Source organism: Caretta caretta, chromosome 13 (assembly GCF_965140235.1).
Source record: "Caretta caretta isolate rCarCar2 chromosome 13, rCarCar1.hap1, whole genome shotgun sequence".
Taxonomy (NCBI): domain Eukaryota; kingdom Metazoa; phylum Chordata; order Testudines; family Cheloniidae; genus Caretta; species Caretta caretta.
The window spans coordinates 26,766,419-26,786,636 of NC_134218.1; the positions used below are offsets into that span (position 1 = coordinate 26,766,419).

The following is a 20,218-nucleotide window of genomic DNA, read 5'->3' on the forward strand; positions in this document are numbered from 1 at the left end:
AGGGTTGCCACCCATCTAATGTATGGATATCTCCACCCTCTTGATGCCAGAAATCCTGAACAGTCAAGTTCAGTGGCAAACACTTTAAGAGCATTAAGAGGCAGAATGGCTGCTCCTCCCCTTCCTCTGCACTCCCAAAAGAAGATTATTCTTGCTATTTATCTTGTAAATGTAATGTAACTTACAAATAAAAATTCAGTGGAAGACAAATATTTTGTTTGTACTAAATCGGGTCCAATCTACAGCTGTGGCTCCTGGCTCTACAAAGCACTATTCAAAGAGCAAACAAAGCAGTTTCCTCTCATGCTGTGGAGATGCCCTTTATTTAGATCACAACTCCAACACAGTTTTCCCTCGCTCTTTCAACCTTTGGGCTCTCCTCTGTCTACTCCCAGGGCACACTGGAGTGGAGAGAGAGTCTCCTTACACCACTGATTCAAAGGCAAAGTACCTGTCCTGAAAAAAACAATGCATCAGATCAGTGGCTCTGATATGCCAAGAGATCTAAGTGATAAATGTGTGGTGCTTATTTAATAAAAAGTGGAAGATGTGAAGGAAATGTCCGGTTATGCTAGTCTCCCACAGATTTTAAAGCGCACTGTTCAATCTGAAGGGACAAGGAGGTAAGTAGGTATCTGTCCCTTCTCTACTGGCTAGGCCATACACAATGTTAATGAGTCTACCACAGCTTCCAGCGAAGAGATGTAAACCTTTAGCAGTGGATGCTTATGCACTTAGTGCAAAAGGTTCCAGGTTTGTTCACTTTCAGGACACTCCAAGCAGGCTCAATTACACATGAACATGTCTATTCAATAAACATTTTAGATTATGTATTGTGCAGTGTAGAATATGGATAAGGAGACTAAATATATAAAAACAACATGAACTTCCTTGCTTGTAGGTTACAGTGTGAAGTGAAAAGTATGGCAAAGCAGAAATATTAATGTACTATTGACTGTTACAGTATCAGAGAGGCAAGGTGGGTGAGGTAATATCTTTTATTGGACTAACTTCTGTTGGTCCATATTTTCTAATATCCTGGCATTGACACGGCTACAACAACGCTATATGTCACAGTACTATATCCTGCCATTAATATTTGTTTTTACTAGTTATGAATCAAACCTTTCTAATAATCTTGTACAGTGTGAGTGTTCTTTCAATGTAAATATTTTAAAAGAAGGCTGATTAAAACGGATAAGACATTTAATCGACATTTATAGAGCAGCTCCATTCATATCAGAACAACGATTTAAGTCTAGCAAAATTAAAAACTTAAGGATCTTTTATACTTTAAGAAAGCAGCAGACCAAAAAGTCTAGACCAAAGCAGACATACCAGACAGCTTGGAGGTATTTGCACTAAAGAGTGAAGCTGCTATTTTCCATGCACATAATGCATCTCTACTAAATGTGATAATTACCTGATGTTTGAATTCACAGACAGTAAGTACATAAAGCATAAAAATTTAATCCTAAAATCTCTCTCATGGGAAATTTTAATTTAGATGCTTGCAAAATACTCAGTATTAAAAGACCTGAAAATATGTGACCTCATTTTCACCGAGAATACGGTGCATGGTTGAATAAGTACTGTAGTGAGCAGTCCTATTTAATTAAATGGAATTTATTCACATGTGTAAGTATTTTCAGGATCAACACCTAAAACTTTTACAAGCAACTTGCTTACTGATGAGTTTCAGGTGACTATAATTCCATTAATCATTATTAAAAATGATAGACCAGAGTCTGTTGTATATTGGGTAGTTCTCCAAACTTCAGTGAAATCTCAGTTTTCGGTGGCTCTGTCAATCAAATCTGAAACCTGAGATACTTTTGTTGGATGTTTTCTAAAATTTCATAAAAGCCATTGGTCTGTTGTTGCATGTGGGTAACACGACACAAATCAAGTATCATTACTGAATTAGAAAAATTATAATAATCAACCTAATGAAATGCTTAAATAAAAATCCAAAACTGTTAATGAACAACCTTTGAGGAAGAAAGAATATCCCAGCTGGTGGCAATAGTTAGACTTATTTTTAAGCACATAACACCTCTGGTTTAATACAAATTAAATATATTCATTAAAAATTCCCACCCATTTTGTGCTAAACAACAACTTAGCTGTATAATTTAAGTCTTTGGATCATTTCCCTAACCTAAAGGAAAAAAAAAATCCAACATAACATCATTTAAAAAATTAGATTTGAGACAGGTAGGTGAATTATGCCTTGTAATATTTTCATTTCTACTGTAACCATGTTTTCAGTGATGAACAGGTAACAGAAACTTTTGCAAAAGCTTCAATTGCTTGCCAAAAATAGATAAAAAATGTCAGCCCTGGTCCTACAAACAGGTGCACTACAGATCCTGACACCTGCACAGAGATAAGGGTCTGTACCTGCATCTCTTGGCAGGATTCTGCAAGCCGTTCTGTTAAGGTAGATCCTTGAACCCATGAAAAATGTCCTTATCAACTTAATGTGCCAGTTGAGTGGCCTCAATCAATGTGTGAAGCCTCTATATTAAGAATTAATTAGTCATAGAGGGAAGTATTTTAATTTTTTTAAACGACATTTTTTAACTATTTTAACTGGTATAAGAACACTTACCAATTAAAGCATGAGCTATTCTGGAAAATGACTAACAGCAGCATAGGAAGGTTATATGTTTATTGTCTGAATGATTACCGTACCAATACATTAAAGAATAATCAGATGACTGTCAGCCTTGCAAACTCAACTTCAGTTCTTTTCCATCTCACGTCACCACCAGTAATAAAGACTACACAACCACACCGATAACCATGCAGCCCCACAGTCTGCGGGGGGTGCCCAAGTGGAACTGACCAGAAATTAGGCCTAGTCTACACACAAGTTGCAATAGTTTAACTGAAACTGTTTTTAAATCAATGTATAGTTGAACAGGTACAAAAGGTTGTATAGCACTTTTTTGGAACAGCTTAACTCAGTTCTCACCTGACTTAACCTAAATTGAAATAACCCTGGTCTCATCTGAAGTAAGAGTTTCCATACAAGCTTTTGCACTGGTTGAGCTATGGGCTTTAAAAATCACATCTTAAGTTAAAATTAGTACAATTTTCTCATGTAGACAAGTCCTTACTATTTTGTTGATGGATGCTAAAGGAATAAGAGAATGTAGTTCACTTCCTAGCTGGCATCATAGAACTCTATGTTATTGTATCAATGTTTTCTGTATCAAAACAAAACAAACAAACATACATTCTCAATTTTACAAAAACAGGCTTTCAAAATAAAAAACACCCTGCAAGTCTTTCCATCGTTTCCGGACTTTTCCATCTTGGGCATCATCATCATCAATAGTGAAGATTGGGTTGCACAGGTGTAACTGAATTAACTCCATAAACAATCCTGTTGATGCACAATGGACAGAATCCAGATTACTCATCCCTAGAGGTCATGGCTCTTTTATGGGTTAACAGTAGCAAGAACTTCCTACCACTAACGTCAGCAGATAATCATAGAACTGGAAGGGACCTCGAGAGATCATCTAGTCCAGTCCACTGCACTCATGGCAGGACTAATTATATAGACTATTCCTGACAGGTGTTTGTCTAACCTGCTCTTCAAAATCTCCAATGGAGAAGATTTCACAACCTCCCTGGGGCACTTTATTCCAGTGCTTAACCACCTGACAGTCACAAAGTTTTTCCTAACATCCAACATAAACCTCCCTTGCTGCAATTTAAGCCCATTGCTTCTTGTACTATCCTCAGAGGTTAAGAACAATTTTTCTTCCTCCTTCTTGTAACAACCTTTTACATACTTAGAAGACTGAGAGGGGACATAACAGTTTTCATTTTCCAGACTAAACAAACCCAATTTTTTCAATCTTCCCTCATAGGTCATGTTTTCTAGACCTTTAATAATTTTTGTTGCTCTTCTCTGGACTCTCTCCAGTTTGTCCACACCCTTTCTGAAATATGGCGCACAGAACTGGACATAATACTCCAGCTGAGGCCTAATCAGAGAGGAAAAATTACTTCTCATGTCTTACTTACAACACTCCTGATAATACATCCCAGAATGATGTTTGCTTTTTTTGCAACAGCATTACACTGTTGACTCATATTTAGCTTGTGGTCCACTATGACCCCCAGATCCCTTTCCACAGTACTCCTTCCTAGGCAGTCATTTCCCATTTTTTATGTGTGCAACTGATTGTTCCTTCCTAAATGCAAAGTACTCCATTTGTCCTTATTGAATTTCATCCTATTTACTTCAGATCATTTCTCCAGATCATTTTGAAATTTAATCCTATTCTCCAAAGCACTTGCAACCCCTTCCCAGGTTGGTATTGTCTGCAGACTTTATAAGTGTACTCTGTATGATATTATCTAAATCATTGAAGAAGATACTGAACAGAACCGGATCCAAAACTGATCCCTGTGGGACCCCACTCATTATGCCCTTCCAGCATGACTGTGAACCACTAATGACTAAATATACACAAGGAAGAAGACTTAAGTAGGGAAGAATTATATTTAGATTAATGTTTTAAGAAGAACTGAATTTCCTTTAAAATATATATTTATTTTGTAATGATTGCATAGAGCTATTTTACTATCACAATTAGGCATTCCAGAGTATCTGGGGTGTCTTCTTGCTGTCTCCAATGCTTAATTACCAAAGCTTAGAATATTTAAAATATGCTAATTGTTAATATTGTAATAAAAGAGAAAAACATCTTATATCTATAACTAACAATTCCCTGAGTAAACTGAATGTGACTAGGCCCTCATGTTTGCTATTATGCAACTAATAATGACTCCATTTTTGTATTTATTTTTTATAAAAATATTAACATTTTCCAGGGTCTGTGATAGCTAGAAGCAGAAACCAGTTTGCTTTGAAACACTGTTATATGACTCTATGATATAAAAGGTAACCATTTAGGAAACTTTTCATTGTAAGTCAGCTGAGTAATCAAATATATTTCTTAAAAACTGAAAATGAAGAATATTGCACGAAGTCTTGTTTGGCATAGAGAAGGATACATTAGGACAACCAGGGAATCAGTGCTTTTAGACATCCAGCAGAATTAATAATTCAGTGCTTGACTGGGTAATATCAATGGTTGCTTTTGACCTCTCACAGTTAAGGATTTTCTCCAGGAAGTTCACCTTCATGACCCACGCCCCTTGTAGTATGTGGAATTTAGATAAACTATTCTGCAGTGCTCCCTAATTTAGAGGCAGATAGGACGCACTGAATTCTGAAGGAATGCTAAATGATTTTAAACCATTTGACAATCTTTAATGTTATGCAGCCTAACATTTTCTGGAACTTCCGGAATTCACAGACAGCTTTCATTTTTTATCCTTTGTGAATTTTATCCTTCAAATTCACACACATTCTCAGGAATAGTTAGACTCTAGGTAAGAGGTTTGTGAAAAGAAAGTAATGGCAGTAGATGCATTATTCAAGATTAACTTTAGAAGATAAAACTACATTAAGTGAACAGTTCACCTTCAGAAGTTCGCACTTATTCAAGTACGTAGGATGGGAGTTATTTGAAGCAGGGTGGTTATTTGAAGACAGAGTTCTGTCATGCAAAGCTGGGGAGCAACAGAACAAGAGGCTAGCAGATCCAGTGAGACTCAAAAACTCTATATAACTCCTGTACGCCTGTCTTTGGCACAAGTATTGGAGCATCTCTGTTGCTAGCTGGCCCTGCTGCTTCACTCCTTTAAATGGCCAGTCTCCCCATCTGCAGAACTCCTTAGCCTCACTTGTGTAGAGCAGTGTAAAGTGGGACCTCATGCCGCCTCTAAACCAAACCAAACGATAAAATGCAAGGAAGAACTCCTACTACAGAAATTTTAGGCAGGCGAGTGATTGCTTGATATTGCTACTCTCCTGTCCTTGCTGCTGTTCAGTCTGAAAAGACTCCCCCTTCTCTTATCAAATTGCTGCCTTTTGAGGGCAGAATGCTGGAGCAGACACAGGGAATTCATTAAACTCTCTAGCATAGGGAAAAGACAGAAGAACAGAAGAGGGCAGGACAAGCAAAATGGTGGTCAATGAAACTCAGGTGCACAAAGCAGCAGCATCGTAACAGATGTATGCAATATCTGGACAAAAAGGCAAATTGTGGCTAATTATGCTCCATAAATTCCATGTGATCCTGTGCATATCAAATACAATCTATCATATCACCCCTCTTCAATCTGGTGTGCAAAATGCCATAACTTCAAAGGGGTAAGGAACTTGGTCCACACACACACACACACAATCAAGAGTTGTTTTAATTCCAGCTCTGAACTTGGCTCCTTCGGTGGCCTTGGGCAAGTCATTTGACCTTATTGCTTAACTTTTCCCCCATCTGTAAAATGGAGCCAATACTTACTTGAGCAATAGGAATTGGGAGGATTGATGTTTGAAGTGCTTGAAGATGAAAGTTCCATAACAGAACTGCTATCGGGGCTTGAAAAACCAACTCAGGCAGGGCGAGTTGAACTTTTGGCCTTGAACCACTGGCTCCTTCTCTGGAGAGGAGCAAGGAGGCAGGGACCAGATCATCTCAAGTACTGATTCTAATTTGACAGGAAGAGAGAGGGCCAAGAGGGAACACAGCAGAGCAGCCACCACTAGCTCTTTTTCAGGAGGGGAAGGAGGCAGGGAGAAGAGTGACTTCTTAGCTACTCCTCTTTTCACATAGTTGGCAGGAAATGAGAAGAGCAGCTTCTGAGCCACTTCTCATTTAAGAGGAAAAAGTGGGAAGTGAGAAGCAGAGAGTCCAGGTGGAAAGTGGAGCTGGAAAGCCAAGGGCACAAGCAGGTGAAAGGCCCTGCAAAAGGCTATTTTGGAGTGGTGGAGAGAGCAGTGTGGATTTACTCTGGGCACAGCATTAACTCATTTTATCTAGGGGCAGAATTAATTTGGAAGGGGGAAAGACTGACTGGGGACAGAATGGATTTATTTTGGAGAGAAAGAAAAAATTAATATTTTGGGGGGAGTGAAAGAACTGATTTGTTGAGTGGGAGTGAAAACGTGCCAATGGAAATCAAGTATGCTCGTCTTCGGAGAGTGGTGGCACATGTTCATTACACCTTGCCGAGTAGGCTGAGGTATCGTGGAAATTTTTCAAGCCCCATGTATCAATAGTTTCAATATTGTATGTAACCCCAACTTTAGGTTGATAGGTTGGACTGCCTTAAAAAGTCTCATTTATGTCTTTCCCCGTCTCCTTGAGATTTGTATGACACCATTGATTTGAAGTATTTCTGAAAAGATAAAAGCTATCCAACAGAGTTTGTCTACCTTGTGTATAGAAAGTGTTTAGCACAGAGGTTAACAAACTGAAGTCCCGGGAGAGCTGGTAAGCCATATGATTCTGGTTCTATTCTGTGTTTCCAGATGTTAAAACACAATACAATAACAAAAACAGGAGGTAGCCTACATCATAAAGAACAGAAGGGGAAGTCCATAAGGGACTGTAAATAAAATGTACATCCCTGATCTAGCACATTATTGGCACTACCAGAATACTAAGAAAAACAAAACAGATTTGACATTACGTCTTCTACCTATCAATTCCCATAGTAGTTGAGTGCCTTTTACAATCTTTTAGTGTAAAAAAAGAGTTAAAAAAATGCTTGGAAAGAAATAGGATTCAGGAGAGTTTCTGCATCAGGTTGTAACTGGGGTCAGTGAAAGGATCAAGGAGGGCTTTTACAGCAAAATGCAGCCTGTCCAGTTTCCCCACCCACGCCTTCATATGTACTTCACTTAACCAATACACTGCCACAACAGTCAGCCAGTTAATCAGTTTTAATTTCTAAACAGATCTATTTTGTTCAAAGTAGCCTGTGCCCTAGTACTCAAGGACTACAAGTTAAAACCTAAAATCCAGATGCTTAAGTTACGAGTACCCAAAAAGAGGTCAGTGTAAGTGGTTAAAAAGAGCTTAGTGTGATTTGAGTGCAAGGAAGAAAGGAGACAGCCCTGTAATTCAACAACAGTGTTCTAAATTTTTCAAACTTTTCAAAAATAATGCTCATCTGAGATGAAGCCAGAACACTTTCAAGCCAAAAGGAATTTTAAAACATTATTAGAGGCATCAGAAGTAAGATAATTGGTGTTTTATTACACAACAGTTGGCCCCTGAATTTAAAATTAAGACTTATTTATATCAGGTAATTTAGAAGAAAACATCACATTTCAGAAATAGGCACAAATAAAACCAGCTATTACAGTGTCTAGATTCAGGTACAACTCAGCTTATTATTAAATTGTTAAATATTAAATTATTAAATAATATGATTATTAAAGAAACCAAAACATGTCTCAAATACTTGAATTTTTTTAAACCAATACAGAAAAGCAGTATCATAGTTTAACTCTGCTTACTGAGTCAACGTGTAAGTTACTCTTCTGGTATAATCAGTCAGGTGCAGCTTCAAAGACAACACTGGTAATTTCAGAGCCATAATAAAGTACCAGTGAGAAAAAGAGGAAAGTTTTGAGTTGCTCTCCTGTGCTCGAATAAAAAGGCACTGACATTCAGGATGACAGTGGCTGTAACATGGAGAAAAGGAAAGAGTATAAAGCAGAAGAAAATGGTGAAAACCTGCCCAACTCCTCCCATATTTTCCCGAACTGTATACTGCCTATGGAAGAAACATCTGATGTTTTAAAATAGATCTTAAAAACTCTTAAGAATGTGTATTGAAAAGAGGTTCCTACTTCAAGAGTAGCAGCGTTTCTACCTCTCTCTCACATATACAGATATATAGAGATAGAGATTTTGAGACACACACACAAAACCACCCTATTGTTTTGAGACAGGTGGCAGTCCCTTCACCTTGATCAGCCTACCTACAGGCCTGGCTTCCCCCCCGCCCACCTTTCCAATGTGTAATGTCACGTTACACACCACAGCAACTTTTCCTTTAAGCCAGTTGCCCCAACTGTATGTGGTGGATGAGACTGATGACAGTCTGGTTCTTTATACACCTGCTGAACCTCTGTTCCCATTTCTTCCACCAGCAAGTAAGCAAGCAATACATGCAACAAATCAAATCATCAGCCTGACACCTTTCTGGCATCCATCACTAGCAATAGATCATCCAAAAGCAGCAGTATTGTCTGTGTAATACCCAGATGTAAAACTACACTGATAAAGATCAAGGAAGTTTATGGACTCCAGTGAAGACTGCGGGTCCATACTCACCTTCTCCACAACTTTTCCTAAAAAGTGTCAATTCCTGGCAAGATTGTCATCAAGAGTTTCTTTGCTTTTCTGAATTTCCACACTCACACTCACCTGAAGAGAAGGATGTGAGAACAGGAAAACCTTTCTGAACCCAGCACAAGCTGATGGGTTAGATAAGGAAAAGGGGGGGGGGGAATGCATGTCCTGATTACCAAAAGGGGGAAAAGAATGCCCTTCTTTACGAAACATACAGAGAAAATACTTCAGTGACATTGTAACCAGATACTCAGAATTGGCCCAACTTGCAACTTTTGATCTAAATTCCTAGTGATCAGACATGTTCTCTCTACAGATTATACAGATTAGTAAAACTGGTCAACCAACTCTATATGCCTGGAGAAAGATACCCTTATAAGAGCCTTGTTGAACTCCAAACTGCATTATGATGACTACAAGTTTCCTGAATTCAACAGCTTATGTAATATTCATTAATTTACATTTCTATGCACAGAAAACTAATTCTGTAGCTTGCATGCAGTTAGTACAAGGTCACATGACATGAATTACATCTTCTATAGATATGCATGATTTGGTCTGAGTAAAAATTTAAAAGTAAGGCATTTTAACCATTAGAACTGCAGCATATAAAATTAAAAGAGGAAAAAAGAGGAAAGAAAGGAACAGAAGAGAAATAAGGGGAAAATGATGACTAGACAATATCCTCTTGGTAGCATAATACTATCACCCAGCAGTGAACTGCTCATGGGGAGACAGAAACTGGATAAATTAGGGGAGGAAGGAAGGGGCAGCGCATCACTTATTACACACACACTCTGAGATAAGAAACTAATTTGGAGCCTATAATTTATTTTCTGTACCTTGAAAATAACAGCAAACGAATGAAAGAGTTAAAAGGGTGATCGTTCTGATTAGACTAACACAGCTGCTACTCTGAAACCAGTTCTGATTAGATTTTTACATATATACGTACAGAAAAAAGGTACAATTTTCATGTATAGCATTAAGACAGCTGGCTTCTTGAAGCCTACCGAAGTAGAGCCCCCCAAAAGCACTGCACAAAATAATTAAAGCCATTTCTGAAAACAAAAATTGTATTGTGACATTCCCTAGAGTACAATCTGGACTGCTGAACAGCTGTGTACCCTCAATTTCTCCTGGGGTGCTTTTTGCACTACTTTGCCATGAGAACCACTACTCTCACACAGCCTCTAGCATGTACATTACTTCCAGCTGAGATATGAGTGGTCTAACCAGCTGCTCCTGAATTATATTGCAGAGTGACACCAGCAAATTCCCTGTCCCAGACTTGTCCCCAGAAATGTGCGCCTTGTACTGCCCAGCTCTTTTCTTCTGGACAATACAAGCTCATACATAATCCATCATTTTATTAATAGAAAATTATATGCACAAACCTCATCGCAAAATGGATTCAGATAAAACAACAAGTTTATTAACTACGGAAAGATAGATTAAGTGATTACAAGTAATCAGGCATAAAAGTCAGAAATGGTTACAAAGAAATAAAAGCTAAAATGCAAACTAATACCTAACTTAACAAGCTAAATGAATTTAAAGCAAAAAGGTTTCTCTCATCATATATTTACAGCAGCCTGGCTGGATTTCAGTCAGTACCCTTCCTGCCCCACTTCAATGATGCTTCCTTTGTCTTTCCAGTGTAGTACAGATGAGTACAGATGAGGGGAGAGGGGTAATCTGGGGCCTCTGTTCCTCATTTTTCCTCTCTCTCCCTCTTCTTTGAGAATCATCTTCAGCTGGGGTTCAGGCAGCACAGTCTGTTTGCACAGGAACCTCCAGCTGTTCTATTGCCAAGATGTAAATGTATTGCTCACACCCTTCTTTCTGCCAAAGAATGGCCACTTACCCAGGTGATAGTCCATTTGCTTATGTTGACCCCTAGCTAAGACATCAGTTTGCCTTCTGCCTCTGAGGAACTGGTTTGTGCCTGCTTTTCTAAATCTGGAACATGTCTTATAGAATAGAATTTTATAACATCACACACAATGTTGCCACATATCTTTTACCAGGACAATAATGTTCAGCATATGATGAGTTTTCAAATGATACCTCACAAGGCATACTTTATACAAAATTTATCATAGCTTTGTAAAAAGGATGAACATATGGGTACATACAGACTACTGCATGTATATTTTTATTTCAGTTGTTTCCTCGTCATGATGCAAGTCATTTAGAAAAACATAATACTGCATACACGAATAGCCTAGTTATAACTGATTCACCAGGACAATACTCAAAATGACAAGCTCTGAAAGGACAACTAAAAAACAAATTTTGTCAATCCAGGCCCAAATGCTGAAGTGCCGCACAGGGTCAAATTCATTGTGGGGAACGGGTGGAGGAATAACTAAACTGCACCCTGTGCAGCTACAACCAATTAAAAATGTTTGCAGTCATGAAGAAATTATTGGGACAAAATTCTATGGCTTTTGCTTTTCAGGAGGTTGGACTAGATCATATTGGTCCCTTCCAGCCTTAAAAATATATGATTTTAATAAGACTGCAACACAATGATTGTATTCAATCAAAGCGGAGACCAATTTTAAACACTTAAATTCAAAGCTTCCATGAAGGTACTTACATTTTCAGCACAACTGCAGTGACAGTACTAACATCAATTCTGGGGTGGAAAGAACACTTGAAAGTTGGCACCTCACTCCTCCCACAACAGGTCACAAACTATCTTTGCATAGACTCGGGCTCGCAGGACTGCTGGTATGGCTGGAGCTCAGGCTATGAAACTCAGTGAGGGGGCTAGGACTCAGACCTGAGCTCCAGCCTGAATGGTAAAGCCTACGCTGCTACTTTTAGTGCTGCCGTGCAAGCCCAAGTCTGTAGACCTGGGCTCAGACTTGCTGCTGGGGGTTTTCTGGATTTGGGGGGTTGTTTTGCAGTCTAGACGTACTCTCAGGTGGTTGCTGTATGATGGCTGAAAATGCTGCTGTTGCTGCCATAGTCTGGCAATATGCAGGTAAGTATGGGGGGTGGTCTGTGAAGGGCAAAGGAGGAGACCATTTTCCAAGGAACAATGACAGGGAGCCTACATACAGTTCATTCTATTAATCAAGGTCAGTTGCTAATAGAGGGAATTTGGCCTGTCTTCATGCAGAAGCAAGTTAAGCATTTCTTAGTACAAGAAGTTTTCTACCTACTTTTTCAGACAATACTCATTGGATTTACACAAAACCTGGCTCCATGAAAGCGGATCCATTTTGGGGACAGAGAGACAACTGTGAAGTCTTCTCTTGTTGAGTTTCAGCAAATTTACTCTTAGATGCTCTAGGCAGGACTGGGGCTGCAACCTATAAATTAAACTCATGACCCTTATGATTAGTTAAGTCTAGCTGGAGAGGACACTGGGATTAATAATGAGATGTTGTCAATTTTCCTTTCAAGAGGTCAAAATGCCAAAGTCTCTCAATGGAGACTGTTCAATGTACACTCAAGAAATCACCCTTGACGTTAACAATTTATGCAGTCATCAATGCCCCTCCACTTGCCTTTTCTGGGAAGATGTTAAAGCAACTCTGGCACCTCCAGGAATCCTCAGATTTCCTTCTCCTCACACAATTTGGTATTAAGACCTGGACATGGAAGACAGACAGCTCTGGACCCTTGTTAATGATCTCTATTGTGGTAATGGACAAAAAATATAAAAACCTGGCCATTTGTAATATGCTCCTCAGCACATACTGTAAGAAATGAGGTGTGGCTCTCCCTCCCAGCCCTTTTTATCCAAATATTCTATCTTCCACATTGAGTTTTGTTCAGATACAAATGAAAGCAGCAACGGGTTGGTGGTCAATACATCCTGTGCAGCCAACTTTCCCTGCATGGTCCCTTCTCTCTTTCCCTAGAATTCATTCCACACCTATGTATCTATCTTAAGCACTTATATGGCCCCAACTACCACAGAATCTGAGCACCACACAATCTTTAAGATATTTATCCTCTACCCTGTAAGGCAGGGAATTGCTATTATCCCTATTTTACTGATAGGGAATTGAGCCAAGCTTCCCCGACTATGCCACCGGTTCACTAAGTCTGCTCCTCCTTCTGCGGCTAACCAGACCCCTCCCCCAGGCACTCTGGCCAGGCCCCCCACCTCAAAGAGGAGTTACGTGAATACTACTTGTTTTCTGGGTTTCAGATGTTTAAGTTTGCATTACCTTCAGTCCCTCCCACCACAGATTCCTGTGTACATGGAGGGGCAGGAAGGGGGACTCAGAATCTCAAGAAGAGCGGGGTCATTCAAATCCCAGAACATGGAGCAGACGAGGAAAGGGGCTCATACTCCTGCAGAGAGAGATAAAGCACTTCTAGATCCTAGCATACACACAGAAGGCAGAATTCAGGGCTGACAGGACATCACACTTCCTCGGCTGCCCCTCGTATTCTCCAACCCTTCCTCTCCTCTGCACCCCCTCCCACCTTACCTGAGCCCCTACTATCCATTCCCATTTATCCCCTCCCCATAACATCTTCATCCCTTTCTGCAGGCCCAAGCCCCTCTTCCCCTATTACCACCTACTCTTGCGCCCCAATCATCCCTCCCCTCTCACTGGGAATTCCCGGGGTAATTTATTCTCTTTTCAAAAACAGTTTTTAAGACCTTCTGACTGTTCTTAGTTTGGAGAAATGTAATCAGAGTACAGCAGAACACACACAACTTTACAATTCATTCTCAGATTGCTGCCCAAGGCGGGCTTCAAACATCAAAGTTGCAGATTCAGAGAGGTATTAAGCGGTCTCCATTCATCTCAATGAGGTGTTCTCAGCTCAAAGAGAATACCCAATGGAGATTAATACAGCCTAAAACAATAGCTCTGAGGCATGGTCTACACTACAGCATTAGGTCAATGACAGCTATTCCGGTCACTTTTCCCACATAGATAAGATTCTCCCTTGTGACACCTCAGATTTAGGCCTGTTCTGTACTTGAAGGATAACTACACCGCTCAGAGGTGTGAAAAATCCATATCTCAGAGTGGCATAATTAAGTCAACCTAAGTCCTCATGTAGACAGCGCTAGGTAGATACCTAGCTACCGCCTCTTGGGGAGATGGATTGCCTATGCCATGGGGAAAATCCCTCCGACTGGTGTAGACAGTGTCTATGCTGAAGTGTAACATTTTAAGTGTAGACAAGCCCTCATCCAAAACTAGCTCCACTGCGGTTTTATTACCACCTTTTTTGTAGAGACTTGGTCATTTTTCAATCTACAGGACAGTGCTCATATATCCAAGCCAATCAGAATGAATTCTGTGAATACGATTTCATGCAACACAAACAAAAGCTTTACTGAAATTCCAAATATCATCTACCAAGTCTCCTTCCACTAATTCTATAGTTCTATCTAAGAAAGCACTTTGTCTGACAAAATTTGCAATCCCCTGCTCCTTGTTACTCACTGTTCCATTATTCTTTATATGTTTAGTGATTTTTTTAAAATGGTATGAATATTTATATCAGGTTTTGAAGTTAAAATTAGAGTGTAATTGCCAAGATTACTCTTTCTGGTACTTCTCCAGCTCATTATGCTTTTTCAAAATTAACTTGAGGTTTAGTAAATTTATTGGCCAATTCTTTTGGCACAGCAGGATATACTGTCCTCCAGACCTTTTATCTGTATATATTCAGATTGTTCAAGTATTTCTTTACCTGCTTTACAATAGCTATTGTTACAAAGACTTTGTCCATTATTTTCAAATTGCCCCCATTTTTCATGTTGGGCAGATTTTTAAACAGGAATTAACAAGCTTAGTTTCTACTATTAGAAATTTTCCCAAAAAATATACTTGTGAAAGCCCTTCAGCTTGCATTAACTCATTTTGTTTTCTTGCTGCCCTCCTCTTTCATGGGAAGCCTTGCCTAACTGGATATTCTTGTTTAGCTACCTCACCATTTTTCATTTCCAGAACAGGATTCTTTTTACATTCAGATCTCTTAGAAACCACACAAACCACAATGAGCACGTCTTACTACTTGCGTGAATCTGTTGTGCCTTCATTATGTGTGTTTTGGAATCCCTCCCCGAGCCCTGTTCCACACTTGCGAATTTTCAGATTGTATTCCCCCCGCCCCCAACCTGACATACTGTGCCACCCCTTAACATGTTCCCATTTTATACACATCTAAACTGAGCAAGTGGGCTGAATGGGACCAGAGAACCATTGGTTCTGTATGGAAAGAGTAGGAAGAAAAGAAGCACAGTAGCCCAAGTACCACTTATCTCTTAACTGGCTGGGATATCACTTAATCCAAACAGTTGCTTCATTAATAAACCAATCCTCTCAGCAGCAGCCTGGTGCATCCATTGAGATCAGGCTTCTTTCTTTGCTCATACTAGGCACTAGAACAACACTGGCTAAGATTGTGTCACACGAATATCTATTTCTCAACAGATTCTTGAAGTCATCCTTGAGATCACTGAATCCCCTGTAGTGTCGTTTGCTTCCATGTCCACTAGTTAGTGAGACTTCTTAAGAAACAATCTACCCTTCTTGTCACAATTATTCAGGCATCCTGCTGTCTATCTTGGTCACTATATCTTGGGTCACTATATCTTCTATGAAGTTACTAATCAAAATAACAGAGGAGGAAAGTAGCGACTCCAATTTAATTTTCACAACTGAGCTACTATTAGAGTTTGGTTGCTTCAGTCTGCTCCTTCACAGCAGCAGAATACAACAAGATAAAGGTTAAAGGTTCCAGAGATCTCTCTGCTCATTTTATTTATTCTTCCACTATATTTCTTCTTGCTCCATAATTATGTCAGGTATTATCTCAATAGGTCCCAGATGGTGTCTTCTCTTCTGCTTCTTCGGTTTGTCCCAGGGCTTGCATTCAATTCCAATGGGCACATCTACACTATGCTTTTTTATCCCAAGTTAATGGATTGTTTTTTTACCATAAGGATCAGCAAACATTTGTAGCTTCAATCAAATGTGTAGCGTCCAAACTAGCCTTCCCAGAAGTGTTTACAATCTCAAGTTAACTATCAATTAACCTGAAGTAAAAATCTCTAGAACACACTAATAGCATCTAGTTCTTATATAGTGGTTTTCATCCACAGATCTCAAAGTGCTTTAACATAGGAGATCAGTATCATTATACATACTGTCCCCACTGGACAAGCCCAGTGACTTCAACAGCTGCAAGTCCCTCTAAAAAAAAGTCACCATGCACATGTAGCACGCCTGTACTTAAAAAGGAACCATATACAATTTTTATATAATACTCCTTAAGATTACAGACAAGCTGCACAATCTGTTCTCTGAAGAGTCCTTTGGTGTCATGGTTGACGTTTTTTACTCAAAAAGATGTCTTCACTTTTTATTACTTGTCAGTGTCTAGGTGCTTCTACCTCGTGGAACTGCTCCAATTGTTTCTCACACACAGGGTAGGTCTCCACTGTATAGTCAACCCAATCTCTTACTTGCGTGTTGCCCCTAATCCAGCTCTCTCCTACCCCCAAAAGCCTCCATTGAGAGTTTAGTGGTGCTTTTAGTCTGAGCTAGTTGGCCCATTCTGGGGTTCAGGCTTGTAATCCCCGCCCACTTTGCAGTGAGGGCACAGGCTAGACCATTTGAGTGCCGATAACCATCATCCAATGGCTTCACAAAATTTCTCCCATGTGCTCATAAGGACAGACAAGCTCTCCTACAAGTCACTGAGAAATAAGCAGAGTAGCTCAATTTACTGCAGCATGAAGAAGCAAGAGATATGCCCCCAAAAGTCCTAGCAGTCCACACAAGTGAATGCAGCACCAGTGAGGAGGCAGTAATTCAAACATGGCTTTTTCAGTATAGCTACTCACACCCAGGCTAGGTTAACCTGGATGCTCAGACGCAGGTGCTGATCACCCATGTTAACTCTACACTGAAAACATACTCAGAGTGCACTCATTCACAGGTCTTGATGCATGCTTCAGCTCAACCAATCAGTTATTATGGAGGTGCACGAATGGCTCCATAATTAAGGTTGCATTGAGTTTTCTACTTCAAACAGCTTGAGACCATTAACTTGCATGACACTGTAAGGCCTCTTTGTTTACCCAGCCTTTTGGTGAGGGAGGGGCATAATAAAGGCTGGCACTTGCACATGAGATGGGGGGTACTGCTTGAGTTTGAATAAATCTGACTTGTTAATTTGTGTATTTGGGTGAGGAAAAGCTGCTGGGTTTGTATTTTGTGTGACCGTTTAATTTACTGCAAAAATACTTACCAATTTAGAGAATGTTAATACACACACAAACGCAGAAAAATACACAGGTCAACCACCTCTGCTTTCACACACCCTTCAGATACAGCTTTCAAACAAAAAGCCTTAAAACAAGAAACATATTCCTTCATTAATTATGGTAAGTGTAGTACGGTATGCGTGTTTGATTCTGTTATCCCTCCAAAGCACTATTATCTTCTCTTCCTATTTACTGCTCAAACTTTGGTTAGATACATGCCTTTATACTTGCCTCTGCTCTACCCTTTCATCATCACTAATTGTTCATACACACCTCTGTTCACCCAGCTCTACACAGAGCTCTCAAAAGAAACCCAGCCTCACCCACACAAGGCCATAGCTACACCCTGCCCACCAGTCAGCCATGATTTTCAGTCACTCATCACTAAGTACAGTATCTTTAATTGCTTTGAAGAATGACCAATCTTCCCTTTGCATTTTTGCTATTCCATCTATTTTTTATTTAATAAAATAATTGCATCACTTGGCTAAAATGAGACAAATTAAATATATTAAATTAGCTTTAAAAGATTAAATCATCAGCTCATTTTTGCTTAAGTCCACTAATTGCCACAGGATTTGCACTATTGGTCTACAGAGCCAGTACCAACATAGGACAAAGCTATCTTCAGGACTGGGTCCTATTGGAGGAACTTTCCAAAATGTAGTGATGATTTATTTTGACAACTTTACAAAGTTCTTTCTATGGTATATTAGGCACTCACAGATCCTTGACCATTTCAAAACAAGTCCTAGGATAAAGTTTACAAAAGCACCTGACTTGAGCCTTGTCTACATGGGAAAGTTTTACCAGTTATACCGGTGTAACTCCCTTTGTTGACAGTCTTATTCCAGTATGAGTGTCTTTTTACATACACTAAACTGAAAAATGGTGTTCATACCATAATACATGGCTACCCAGGAGGTTATATGGCCATAACCATATCACTACAATTTGTAAAACTTTCCTGTGTAGACAAACCTTGAGTCTGCTAAATCACTTGGGGACTTTTGAAAATGTTAGCTGTAAACTTTATTTGCTTCTGCTGTTTTTAATTTAACTTGTAAATAACCAGGAATTTGCTCTATCTGATTGCAGGGCAGGAGGATTAGAGTTATAGAAGAGGAAGTACAGAATAAATTATGTTAAGGATAGGATGTGAAATGTCAAAAAAGCAAAGAAATTCCGTTAAATTGGAGCATCTCTCTCCACCTATGCAAAACCCACCAACTTGGGGATATATTTGTAAATATTTTTTGCCTATACAATGATACGTAGACAGTTTGTGGCCACCTTAGCTGTGTGCTGATTGGGCCACAAGCATCCTAGGGTTGAGAACCGATACTTTAAAATGTTAGATGTAATGTTGCTCTGGAAGTTTGCCATTCTGATCCATAAAAATGGCACTTATTGCCAAAGAAAACAGTCTCACTTATTTCATGAAGGTAGGAAGCATCTGAAGTTTTTCATTAATTAACAGATTTGTTTAATTCCAAGTATGTTTTAATTTGTATGTACTCCATTTTTTGTACTAGCAGGAAATTAGAAAATGGGATATTAACTGTTCAAATTTTAATTACTGCAGAAATAAAGATCCATAACAGGTTCAGAAAAAATGAATATTAACTTCTTGCTAACAATTCTATTTGGCAATTAATTAAAAGAATGCACCAACTGTCTGTCTACCAGGATAAGTTTTTCTACATATTTAGATTATGAAAACTTCATCCATTTTTGAGTAGAGGAGAAAGATGATAAATGGTCCATACTGACTAAACCATACATTGTAAATTACTAGACGAAAACCCAGAGAGTTTCCATTCACTTTTTAGCATATTGGGAGTTTTTTGTCTTAATGGCACTGTTTTCACTAGTGAATTGGAGGGCCAGATCATCTTCCTCAATTTGATGTTTTCTCCCCTTTTTCCTATTAGTGAGTGCTTTAGCCCCATTCAGACAGCTGAAATAAGGAACCTGCACTAAAGACTAAACTACTAAGAATAATACATGGGGAAGGGAGATGTACACAAGAGGAATGCAGACTGGCCCTCCTCCCAAAACACAGCCCAGTTTTGTTGGCCTTCTATCTCCCAAACTCCTTTATTTTCTTGTGCCTTCTCTCCCTACTGCTCTGAATGATCTGGTCTGCAAGAGCAGCCTAAGGCTATGGCTACACTACAGATCTTACAGTGGCACAAGATCTGTAGCTGTAGGGCTGCTGCTGTACCACTGTAAGGTCTCCCATATAGCCACTCTATTCCAATGGGGGAGAGCTTTTCTATCAGCATAATTAAACCACCACCACCACCACGCAGCGGTAGCTATGACGACAGGTGAATGTTTCCCACAGACATAGCACTGTCCACACCAGCACTTGTTGGTGAAGCTTATGTCGGTCAGGCGTGTGTTTTTTCACACCCCCTGACCAACAAAATTTTTATTGACAAAAGTGCTAGTGTAGATATAGCCTAAGACACACCTTCACTAGGGTGGAAAAAGTGTGTTCTGAATACAAGCTAAAATCCTAGTGAAAATAGCTTGCAGTTTTCACACAAGTTTGCAGGGCCAGTTAAAGTCTAAATCAATCTGCTAACTCGGAGGAAAACTATGAACTGCCTTGTCTGCATAAGAACTTTTACCTTGAGTTAGCTACCACATCTTTTTTCCTAATGAAGACAGAGCCAAAGAGTCCAAGAGCAAGTCAGCTGTCTCCAGC

At 39.4% G+C, this 20,218-nt stretch overlaps 1 protein-coding gene across 5 annotated transcripts in view; it reads right to left on the bottom strand.

Moving 5' to 3' along the window:
• ITCH (itchy E3 ubiquitin protein ligase) overlaps window positions 1-20,218 on the bottom strand; it is a 124,190-nt gene that overhangs the window by 95,495 nt on the left and 8,477 nt on the right. The window contains exons 2-3 of one of the 5 annotated variants that reach the window (XM_075118837.1): window positions 13,430-13,556; window positions 12,761-12,844 (exon numbers count right to left, since the gene is read on the bottom strand). The exons of 3 other annotated variants lie outside the window; for them this stretch is intronic. The gene's annotated coding sequence lies outside the window, so the exon portion shown is untranslated. Of the gene's footprint in view, window positions 1-12,760; window positions 12,889-13,429; window positions 13,557-20,218 lie in introns of all 5 variants that reach the window. One more of the 5 variants, XM_075118836.1, reaches the window with a different exon arrangement.